The 10,096-nt window shown below is 41.0% G+C and overlaps 1 protein-coding gene across 1 annotated transcript in view; it reads left to right on the top strand.

Annotated features, from left to right (window-relative positions):
• The first annotated feature begins 4,583 nt into the window (after positions 1-4,583).
• lingo2b (leucine rich repeat and Ig domain containing 2b) overlaps positions 4,584-10,096 on the top strand; it is a 35,259-nt gene continuing 29,746 nt past the window's right edge. Inside the window, exon 1 of the mRNA XM_032500065.1 lies at positions 4,584-4,883. The gene's annotated coding sequence lies outside the window, so the exon portion shown is untranslated. The remainder of the gene's footprint in view (positions 4,884-10,096) is intronic.

Raw genomic sequence — 10,096 nt, 5'->3', positions numbered from 1 at the left:
ACACACACACACACACACGCACACACACACAGACACAAACACACACACACACACACACACACACACACACGTTTGTATTTCTTTAGCCTACTTGTGTGGTTCTTCTATTGACTTCATCCATTGCATTCATTACTTTTTGGGGATCACACTGCGTTAAAATGGCTCTTATAATTAGGTCAATTTCTTTTCCATATTTCCCAGAATGCATTTTGTATACAACCATGTGTTGTTTTTTTATTTTACATGTTTTACATGTAGGCTATGTGAAAAGACCAATAATGTTAATGTTTCTCTTTCTTGCTGAGAGTTAGAGGAGAAGATCAACACCGCCTTGACATCTGTCTGTTACACATGAAGCTACAACTAGAAGACAGTTAGCTTAGCTTAAAGGAGGAGGAAAAAGCTAGCCTGGCTCTTCCAAAAGTTAAAAAGAAATCTGCCTACACCAGCGCCACTAAAGCTGGCTAATTAACACGTAGTATCTTGTTAAACAGCCCATAAAGCCCCAACTTGCTGCTATTTTTCTTTTTCTTTTTATATGAATCAAACAAACTAGATAGATAATGTGCGAGTATTTATGCCGAGCTAAACTAACGTCTCCTGGCACATAATCTAAAGACCGACCCTGAAACACACCTGCATGATATAATATGTCAAACCTTTTCTCACTTTGAAGGATTTTTCTCATTCCTGGCTGCCCCTGTGAGGACATTTGGTCCTCAAAAGGATTGAAGTGTAAAAAAAAACTCTCACACACGTCTCACACGTTCATTATGTCATATGTGAGTGGAGGGTCCCCTATGATTCACAGTATGAGCATATGTCACAGAAGATTTAAATACAGGAACGATAACAGGAAGTGTGCTGTGTATGGATGAAGGGAAGAAAGGAATTAATGCTGATCTCGGAATAAAAGTCGCACAGAGCAGAGAGAGAAAGAAAGAAAAAGGAGAACTGGAGGTAGAAACAAAATGCATTCCACAGGCGCTCCTCTCTTTTTTGCCTGGTAATGGCAGACTGATTAACTTGGAAGAATGGATTCCCACCATCCCAGGGGCAAGCCAGCCAGAATATGAAATTTGACTTCCTATGAAACCTTCAAAGTAAAACATTAAATGAGTCATAAAAATCATTTTTGTTTTGTATGAACAAAACCCCCGTCTGAAATCACATGGTCTCGCTTTGCCAGACCTTCCTCCGCCACAGCGCTGTGGAGGAAGGACTGGGTAGTCCCCACAGCATTCTGGGACGGGAGAAATACATGCTCTGATTTATTGGAATTTCTTTAAACAAGCAAAATATACTCGGGAAGGAACTTGGTTTGGTGGAACATGTAAATTTAAAAGTTGTTTTAGTCGTGCAACAGAATTGGAGAGTTTGAGAAGATTCGACAGATAGTCTAGCTAGCTTACTGGATTTACACTGCAGAGATCTGAGATAAGGTTAACCATAGTCCTCATACACTGACCACAGTTTAAAATGCCAACATAAAGGAAGCCTAAGGCAACGGATATCCAAATTAGGGAAATCCGGCGCAGCAATCCCAGAAGTGGAACTCATTCTCAGATTTTAGTCAGAATAGTCTGATAATGCGTGTTTCAACCGAAAATGACTCCACACTCAATTGGATAGACCTATGACCAACTAAAGCAACGAAGTACAGTATGTGATGTATGTTGAGCGACGCACAGTTGTCAACAGAACTCAACTGCTAGCTACCGCTGATGATAGCTACTGGCCGATAGCTTTACAGCATACAGTACATACATCCCTTGGATGTATCATAAGATCATACCATGAATGTATTAATAGAACACATGGTGAATTACGAGCGGGCGCAGTCCTGCGGGTCTGCTCTGTTGATCATCTGTCCATCATCGAATAAAGCCCGCCCTGACAATTTGATTGGTCCTACCAGCTCTTGTTCGAACCAAGTTGCTCCACAACGGATCAAGTCCAGACCGAACTTCCCGACCTCTAATGTTGTGGGTGGGGCTATATTTGGCTAGCATCCAGGCTACAACGTTGAGGATATAGACTAGAAATCACAGTGCTATAAAAATACTTATACATGTTTCATTGGACACGCTAGTTACATAGGCGTAAAATCAAATCCTGCTCAGGAAAGATGTGATCAAGGTTTGAGTGATCTGTGTTGCAGGTATCGACCTGTTTTTAAAACCCAGATAAGCTCAACTTGAAGTGCGCGTGGTCCACCTCTGATGTAATCATTAATTTGCTTCAACAGAAATTGATTGGAGAATTGATCTGTGGTGTTTCGTCTATGAGAAGCCTTTCGGTTGGTGCTAATGTGACATTTTAAGCTGATACACACACATACACACACACACCATCATGTCTTCTTCATTGTCTTCTAGTGCTTCTCATTATTCTAGATTTGGGGTTGACACAAGAGGCTTAGTATCCCATGCATAGTGATTTTGTTTGTTTTGCATGCTAGGGCCAGTTTGTTGATTTGTCCCACTCTGGTCAAATATACTGTCAGGGGACCAATACTGACTTAATTGAAAATGCATAATTGAATATATGGATGGAGGAATAAACGGTCAAATATGTTGGACAATAAATAACTTGAAATGTGACAAATGGGTAATAGAACTAAAACCAACACATATATCAGGAAATAGACCTCTAAAATGATCAGAGAAATAAAAATAAACAAATGTGATCAGAACTGTTCGCGAGATGCTGCGATCCACTTGGGTATTAGAGATATGTGTAACACCTGTTCATCAGCCCTCATGTCACCTGTCTCTCGTTAGTACCCTCGTTACATGGTATGTTTAGTCTCTGTGCTTTCTCTGTCACTTGTCAGTTCCGCGCCGTGTCTCCCAGGGTTATTCGCTGCGTCACTTCGTCCTTGTGGTTTTGCCTTCTGTGTCTTCAGTTTTGCAAGTGTTTTTTGGATTTAGTTTTGGACTTCCCTTTTGCCTGCCTTCCTGCCTGCTTGCTTCAGGACACCTTTTGTTTGTAAGCCGTTACTTTAATAAATCTTAATTAACTTCTTCTACCTCCTCGTCCCTGCATTTCTGGGTCCAATCCGCACAAATCCTGACACATACACAGACTGTCACTAGTCCACATAAACTTGGGATGTCACAAGACCTGTTTCTGTGTTAGGAACAAACTCTCTGGAGATCTGGCAACATAGATAGGCTAAAGTTAGTCTCACTTTGCCAGACCCTCTTCCAAAGGGCTCTGAAGGAGGGTCTGGCTACTCCACATAGCATTTGGGATGGGAGGGAAACGTGCTCCGGTTTAATGGTATTTCTTTAAACCAGTAAGATTCGTCATGGGCGGAGCTAAACTTCACACAGAGTTGCTGCAAAATAGCTGTGTGAGAGAAAACTCTGATTGGACAGATAGTCCAGCTAGGTGTCTGAATTTACCCTGCAGAGATCTGAGGAGCAGTTAACCATACTCATTAATCCACCGAATTTAAAATTCCAACACAAAGGAAACGAAAAAATACATGCATCCGGGGGAATTCCCTGCATCACCGGAGCAATCCCGGAAGCGGAATGCGAAGGGTGTAGACTGGGCGTGTAAATATTTAATGCTAGCAAAAGAATATATATAAATTATGCGAAGTGGTCAAATGTTTTTTTGTTCCGGTAAGTATATTTAGTTTTAAGGCCTTTTTTCAGCCAAAATTTTCATCCCCATTAATATGATCACTTGAATTACGGAAACACCTTGCTAACCCGGCTAGCTAGCTTATGCTAGTGTTACCTGCCTTGTAAAATGGCAACCTCCTTCCCAGCTCAACGCTCTTGTCCTAATATGTTCACTTCTGGCTCCAAAAAAAAAAAAGCTTCAAAGCGGTAGTTGGTAGGAATTTAATTCGTCTTGTATTATCTTTAAATTTCCACCAAACTTTGCACTGCTTAGAAACAAATTGTCCCGGTTTTGTTATTGGCCGATCTGTAAGCATTTATTGCATGCCAATGGAACAGTGATGGATGTGATTGGGCTATTTTTTAACATAAAAGGTTTATGTGAAAATAGTTACATTAATGTATTGGGTTGGAATCATTTAAGCACGTTTTTAAACGGAATATTTTTTTTAAAGAAGGAACATCCTGCTGAAAGACAACTGTTGAGCAAAAACAAGGCCTTATGAGACACATACATGACATCTTATATTTTCTCAATGCATTTATTTCCTAATTTTTATTAATTTACCCCTCCATACCACAGCATCAGGAGCACAGCAGTCTTGCAACCACAATGAAAGATCCCTGGATAATGAGCAATTTTTGTTTCTATGATCTAAGTCTATGCTAACATTTGTAGTGCACACAAGTGACGTCAGCCACCTTGTCTTTCGTTATTTATTTATTTTATATTGGGGGGGTGCTAAGTTATAGCCTATTCTATTTTAGGCTTTTACTCTGAAGGCAAGCACGTCAGCCTGCTGTAGCTGCAGCTGCTGCCTTAACACATCTCTCTCTCTCTCTCTCTCTCTCTCTCTCTCTCTCTCTCTCTCTCTCTCTCTCTCTCTCTCTCTCTCTCTCTCTCTCTCTCTCTCTCTATCTCTCTCCCTCCCCGTCATCCAGCGCCGTGCCGATGCCTCGTTAAACCTGGAGCCGCTGCCAGGAAGGATGAGCTGCCCGGCTACCGGAGACAAAACCAGATTTTTTTGTGTGTGGAAAAATTAAGAAAGAAAAAAACAGATTTTTTTATGAAGGTAGTTTTTTTCATGAAAACCCGGGTGGAAAGGAAACCAACTCAGTGAGAGGACTGCAATCTCAGTCTGTGCAAGTGTGTGAGCGTGTCAGTCAGAGTGCGTGCCTCGGACTCCCCACTCAGTGATGTAAAACGTGAAGGTGGATTTTGGCATGTGGAAGAGCAGGTAAAAGGTAAGACTCACGACACTTCACATGAGCACTGAGGAGCTTTCACATTCCAGTTAAGCGCTCCTGTTGGTTTTCAAGCTGTTGCCAAGACGAATGAAAATAATTCCTTGCATGAGTCAATGTTAACTTGCAGGGAAAGAAAAAAAAAAAAGATATTGACACCTGGTTTCATCAGCAGACTAATAGGCGTAGTCACTATCTGGGCGCGAGGTGCGAGGATGTGGGCAGGATGCAAGTAGCCTAATTCAGTTAATGAATAAATAAATAAATAAACAAGAGAAATGATGAGCTCCCCATGGCGTGTGTGATGAATGAGAATGAAGATTTAAAAAAAAAAAAAAGCTCTGCCTCAGTTTGGGAGTGATGTACTGTAGGTGTTGAGGGAAGAAAATGTGGTGCATTCACTGTGTGAGTTTTGGGTGGATGACGACACTTCCCTCCCCACAGCTTTGTGGGATGAAAAGGAAATCAATTAAGTGATGTTACTTTTTTTTTTGGAATATGTTAAATTTGCCCCGGGCAAATGATTTCACGCCTGTGGATGTGACTGTATTTTTTTTTTTTTTTTTTTTTTTTTTGTTCGCCGAAGTTTGATGCAGCACAGAGATCGCATCTGTGCCTTGGTCGACATGATGACACCAACACACTTCACAAGGTGGATAAAAACCCTCCCCGAGCTGCACAGCGGGGATGACACATGCCCTGTATGAAGCTGGCAGCGGGTGCTCTGCTGTGAGTCAAAGTGCCACAGGAACACAGTACTTTTTTTTTGTACCCCCCAGAGTGGACCAGGATCTCTAAAAGCCTGGGGGGGGGGGGAGATATAGTGTAGATGTATCCTTTCATGCGGTTGAGTGCTTGCAACAAAAAAAAAACTCACTTTACACACTTCTATCCTGACCTTAAGTATGAGAAATAGGACTGAATTATAAATGAGTTATGCTCCAGCCCAGGGACTCAGCTACTGTCTCTTGTCAGACTTTGGCAGGCATTAATTGAGTATGGCATGGCTACGGTGATTGTGTGCCAATTAAATTAGCTTGTTCCCATCTTATCTTTCTAATGGAGAGCAAAGTTCAAGGGAAATTGCCACGGATGCATTTGAAAGCCATAATAAAAAGAATTTAAAAAAGAGGCGTTCAGGAACAACAGTTTGGTGAGCCGTGTCAAATAATTCATCACACTGACAAAACTGTAACATCTTGTGACCGTCAATCCAGAATATCAAAGGAGGTTTTTAACTTTTTCTCGTGACAAATGGATTCAGGCGCAGGGTACTCCGCCGTACGTCAGGTTTTTTTTCCCCCGACAACTGCCGCCCCTGCTGTCTCCGAGCAAGATGCTAAAAGAGGAGAGAGAGGATACAGGCGTTACCGCTGAGAGAGAGAGAGTCTGCAAGAGTGTGTGAGGCGTTTCCATGGCAACATTTCAGGGGTGTGTTTGGTCCCCGGAGACGGTGAGGAAAGGAGGGGAGGAGAGATGAGAGGCGAGGAGAAAACTATCCCTCGTTAAGGATGAGAGGGGGATGGGGAAGGAGATACTAGAAGGAAGAGGGGAAGGTGGGATTGTCTTCCACCCCCTATGTTTTTCTCTTTTCTCTTTTTCTGTGCTGTGCTGTTCTCACGGACCTCCTTTCCTTCCCTCACGCCACCTCCTCTGTTCATTTGGAAGTAACTGGCAGGGCATGTCAAGGCTGTGCTTGTGTCACATTGGAGGCTCTTCGTTTTCATCAAGTACATGAAAGTGTTTGAAACTCATTCTAGTTCTTGATCATTTCCTGACTTTTTTTTTTTTTTAACAATTCCTTGGTGTGTCATTAGTAAGTCATTCTAACCATGACCAAAACCTTCAACTCCACAGCCTCCCTGGTCAATTTCAAACCCCTGCATATATCACTCCCATCTTGGGGAGCAAACTAATGAGTTAACATCCCATCCGTGTGGCTGTGCACCAACCAGCTGGTTGCTTCTTGGCACTTTTATTTCCCTCAGATGATGCCAGAAATGTGAAGAAGCCATGCCAGCGTTTGGACTTTCTCTGCTCAATGTTTAGCTCTGTTTACTGATTGCCTTGTTCGTATTATTAGGACCTAAATGATCTGTGGCTATTAGCTTCAACTCAATATCCACAATACAGCTCAGTTCTGGCCACATCCACATGACACACCCACAGCAAACTGCAACCAGCGGCCAAAATCCAAGGAAATCATAAGCCATGATGTTGCAGCAACAAGTGTCACCTAAAGAGATCCAGATGTTTGATGTGTATGTCTACTACTCGCACAGACGTTGAACATATTAAGCCTTAGTGAATTTGAATAGTCATTAGCCGCATACATTTTATACATGACAAGACTATTTAAAATGTGTATTTCTCATATGATACGAATACAGGATAAGGTAACATAATGGAGGTTTTGAAGGCTGAGAAATGCGAGGAGTATTACACTGACACATCGATATCACTGAGGCGTACAAAGCAGGAGTCCACTGTGTTTAAGTGCATCATTTTAGTTATAATAATGATCAGCTTTCAGTCTACTGGTGCCTGTTTTATTGTGCTGGATAAAGTAAGAATGGCATGAATGAGTTAAATTACAGAGTAAAATTATTTGTATTCAGACAAATTTGAGCTATTTTCTTATTTGTGGCTCTTCCACCCCATGCTGCTATTAGTGCACGCTTTTAAGTCATCGTATTGCAATCAACTATCATAAGCACAACAGAAGAACAGCTGGCTGCTGAATAGCGCCATTATTAATGCAAGGACCATGCCATTTCACATGCACACTCGCACACACACACACACACTTTAATTGCTTTAATAATTATCTTTTGGGTTTAATTTTCCTACAGCATAACCAATAAATAAAATCCATCGTGCATAACTAATAAATACAATCCAAAAGCCATCTCGGATATCCCAGATGTTGGAGTTTCCCACCAGCATGTGAACATGCCACACCATAAATCAGCACTTAACCAAAAATGAGTCACATTTTTAATTGCAAACTAATGGAATGATGTGGTAGAGTGTAATGGAGTACTAAAGCCGAGCAACTTTGAAGTCTCATCAACTTTCTTTAAATAGTGTACTGATTGGATGATTCATTTAACTGTCTGCAACACAGCTATGCGCTTCATAGTGGTCTGCAGTGTTGTAAAGAATATCTCATTTGTAGTATGGAAACATTTAGAAACTCAAGTTTAGTTTTTACAGAAAAAAACAAGAGCAAAGTGATTGTCAGTGGACAACAGCCATGTTTGTCTTCTAGGCTTTCAGCAACATGTACTTTTTTTGCGTTTTTCTCCTTTTCTGGAGGTTTCTCTGTAGACTTTGTTAACAAAAGGTCTTTGGATGATCAGCTCCTAAAGCAGCAAAGGAACCGCCATGTTTATTGTGTGTAGGCTATGAGTCAGCGCAGAGAGCCTTTCTCTTTTTCAACAGTAATGGACAGTAGTTCAAAAATGAATGGAGAATTAACTGTTTCAAACTCCCTTCCTCTAAGCAATCTAGGCAGTAGAGCAATGTCGAGCTCATAGCAAAAAGCTCCCCTTTCTTTAAAAAGAATGTTCTCTGCAGAAACAGTGACCACACCTGAAGAGAGATATTTACAAAGCTGCTGAGTACTATTTGGCCCCAGTGGTAAAATTCAAAAAACAGAAATATGTTGTATGAGGATTTTTCCCTGACAAGATTAAATAATATTGAAGATAAAAGCTATGGAGGGGGACTTTTATGTAGCTCATGGATTTTCTAATCAAAAGAAGAGGATGCTGCAAAAAGAGGGGGGAAAAAAATCATCCAAATGCTGCAATACAAAGACGTGATAAAGTGCTTCAAATTGCAGGGATGGAACCATTTGATGAACTGCAACTGCTTTTTAGGTGAAGTTAAGAGCTTTCTGAGAGTACTCTCAAAATAGGCACAGGTGCTCTGCCAAAATGGCTAAAAAGCTAAAAGACAGCTCTCCATAAAAGCAAGAACAAGTCTATGAATTTTGCAATGTTATTGAATATTTTGAGGTTTAACCTGAGTTATGTAAAGAAGGTGGCAGACAAAGGGATTCACAGATGTCTGAATTAATAAAAAAGCACCAAGAACATTCGCAACATACTCAACTAACATCACGGAGCAGCCAAATAAATAGAAACATACATGCATCAGGGTGGGATGAGTATGATACCCAGTGTAGCAGACAGTACTGTAGGCTGACTCATTTAAGCTCCGTGCTCTTGTTGTGAATACAGATTGGGCCAAAGTAACAGGACAGTGAAGGCTCTCTCCAGATGTAGCCCTGCAAAACATTAGCCAAGCGGCGAGAGATAAGAGTGCTTGGTTGTTATTGGAGACACATTTTTGTTTAGTTTCACAGGAAAAGACAAGGCTTGTCCGTGGGGCCCTTTGCTAGAGTGTGATTAGCATTGCAGATGCAGCTTTCTGTAGGCGTCAGTTTCAACAAAATCAAGGTTCCTCCGCCCTCCCCCCCCTCTCCAGTGCATGATTAAAACGTAACTGTTATGCGTGGGAAATTCACAAGAGCAGAATTAGAGAGCCTATTTTTTGCTCAGGTATGATGCACCTCCTCCTGCACTGCACGCTCTGTTGCTCTTTCTCTCAAACATAAATACACGCAAGGGCTCGACCCACATGGGTGTTTTCAACGGCCGAGCCGAAATCATCTCAAAGTTGCCAGCAGCTATTATTTTCTTCAGACATTCCACATCAAATATGAATGCATGAATGTGAATGAGGACATTGCTGGGAATGAGAGACAAAAGACAAAGACACAGCACTGCTGAAAACCTTTCAAATAATTATAATCCTGCACTAAATTCATAGTCAGAAGCTCAGTCATCATTATATTAATAAACACGACACTAATCATAATAACAGATATGCCCATTAAGCATAACGGCATAACAATAAAACCATTATTCATAGTTGCGTAATCCTGCTGACATGTTACATTAAAATTAATGCAGGGCACGGTCCTCACACAGGCAACCAGCGTAGTATTGATCCATTTCAAAATAAATATGTAATCCATCAAACTGCATCATGTCCATTGCCGTAGACAACAGTTAGAAGCTTATTCTTAATGATAGCCTGTAATATCGTGGGCATTTATCAGAAAATGTATATACTTGATAGGTGTCAACCTACTGTATACACACACATATATATATATATATATATATATATATATATATATA

This window comes from Etheostoma spectabile, chromosome 20, assembly GCF_008692095.1.
Source record: "Etheostoma spectabile isolate EspeVRDwgs_2016 chromosome 20, UIUC_Espe_1.0, whole genome shotgun sequence".
In the NCBI taxonomy this organism is placed as follows: Eukaryota; Metazoa; Chordata; class Actinopteri; order Perciformes; family Percidae; genus Etheostoma; species Etheostoma spectabile.
The sequence above is the reverse complement of the archived record's forward strand: the minus strand, read 5'-3'. Positions and strand labels throughout refer to the sequence as shown.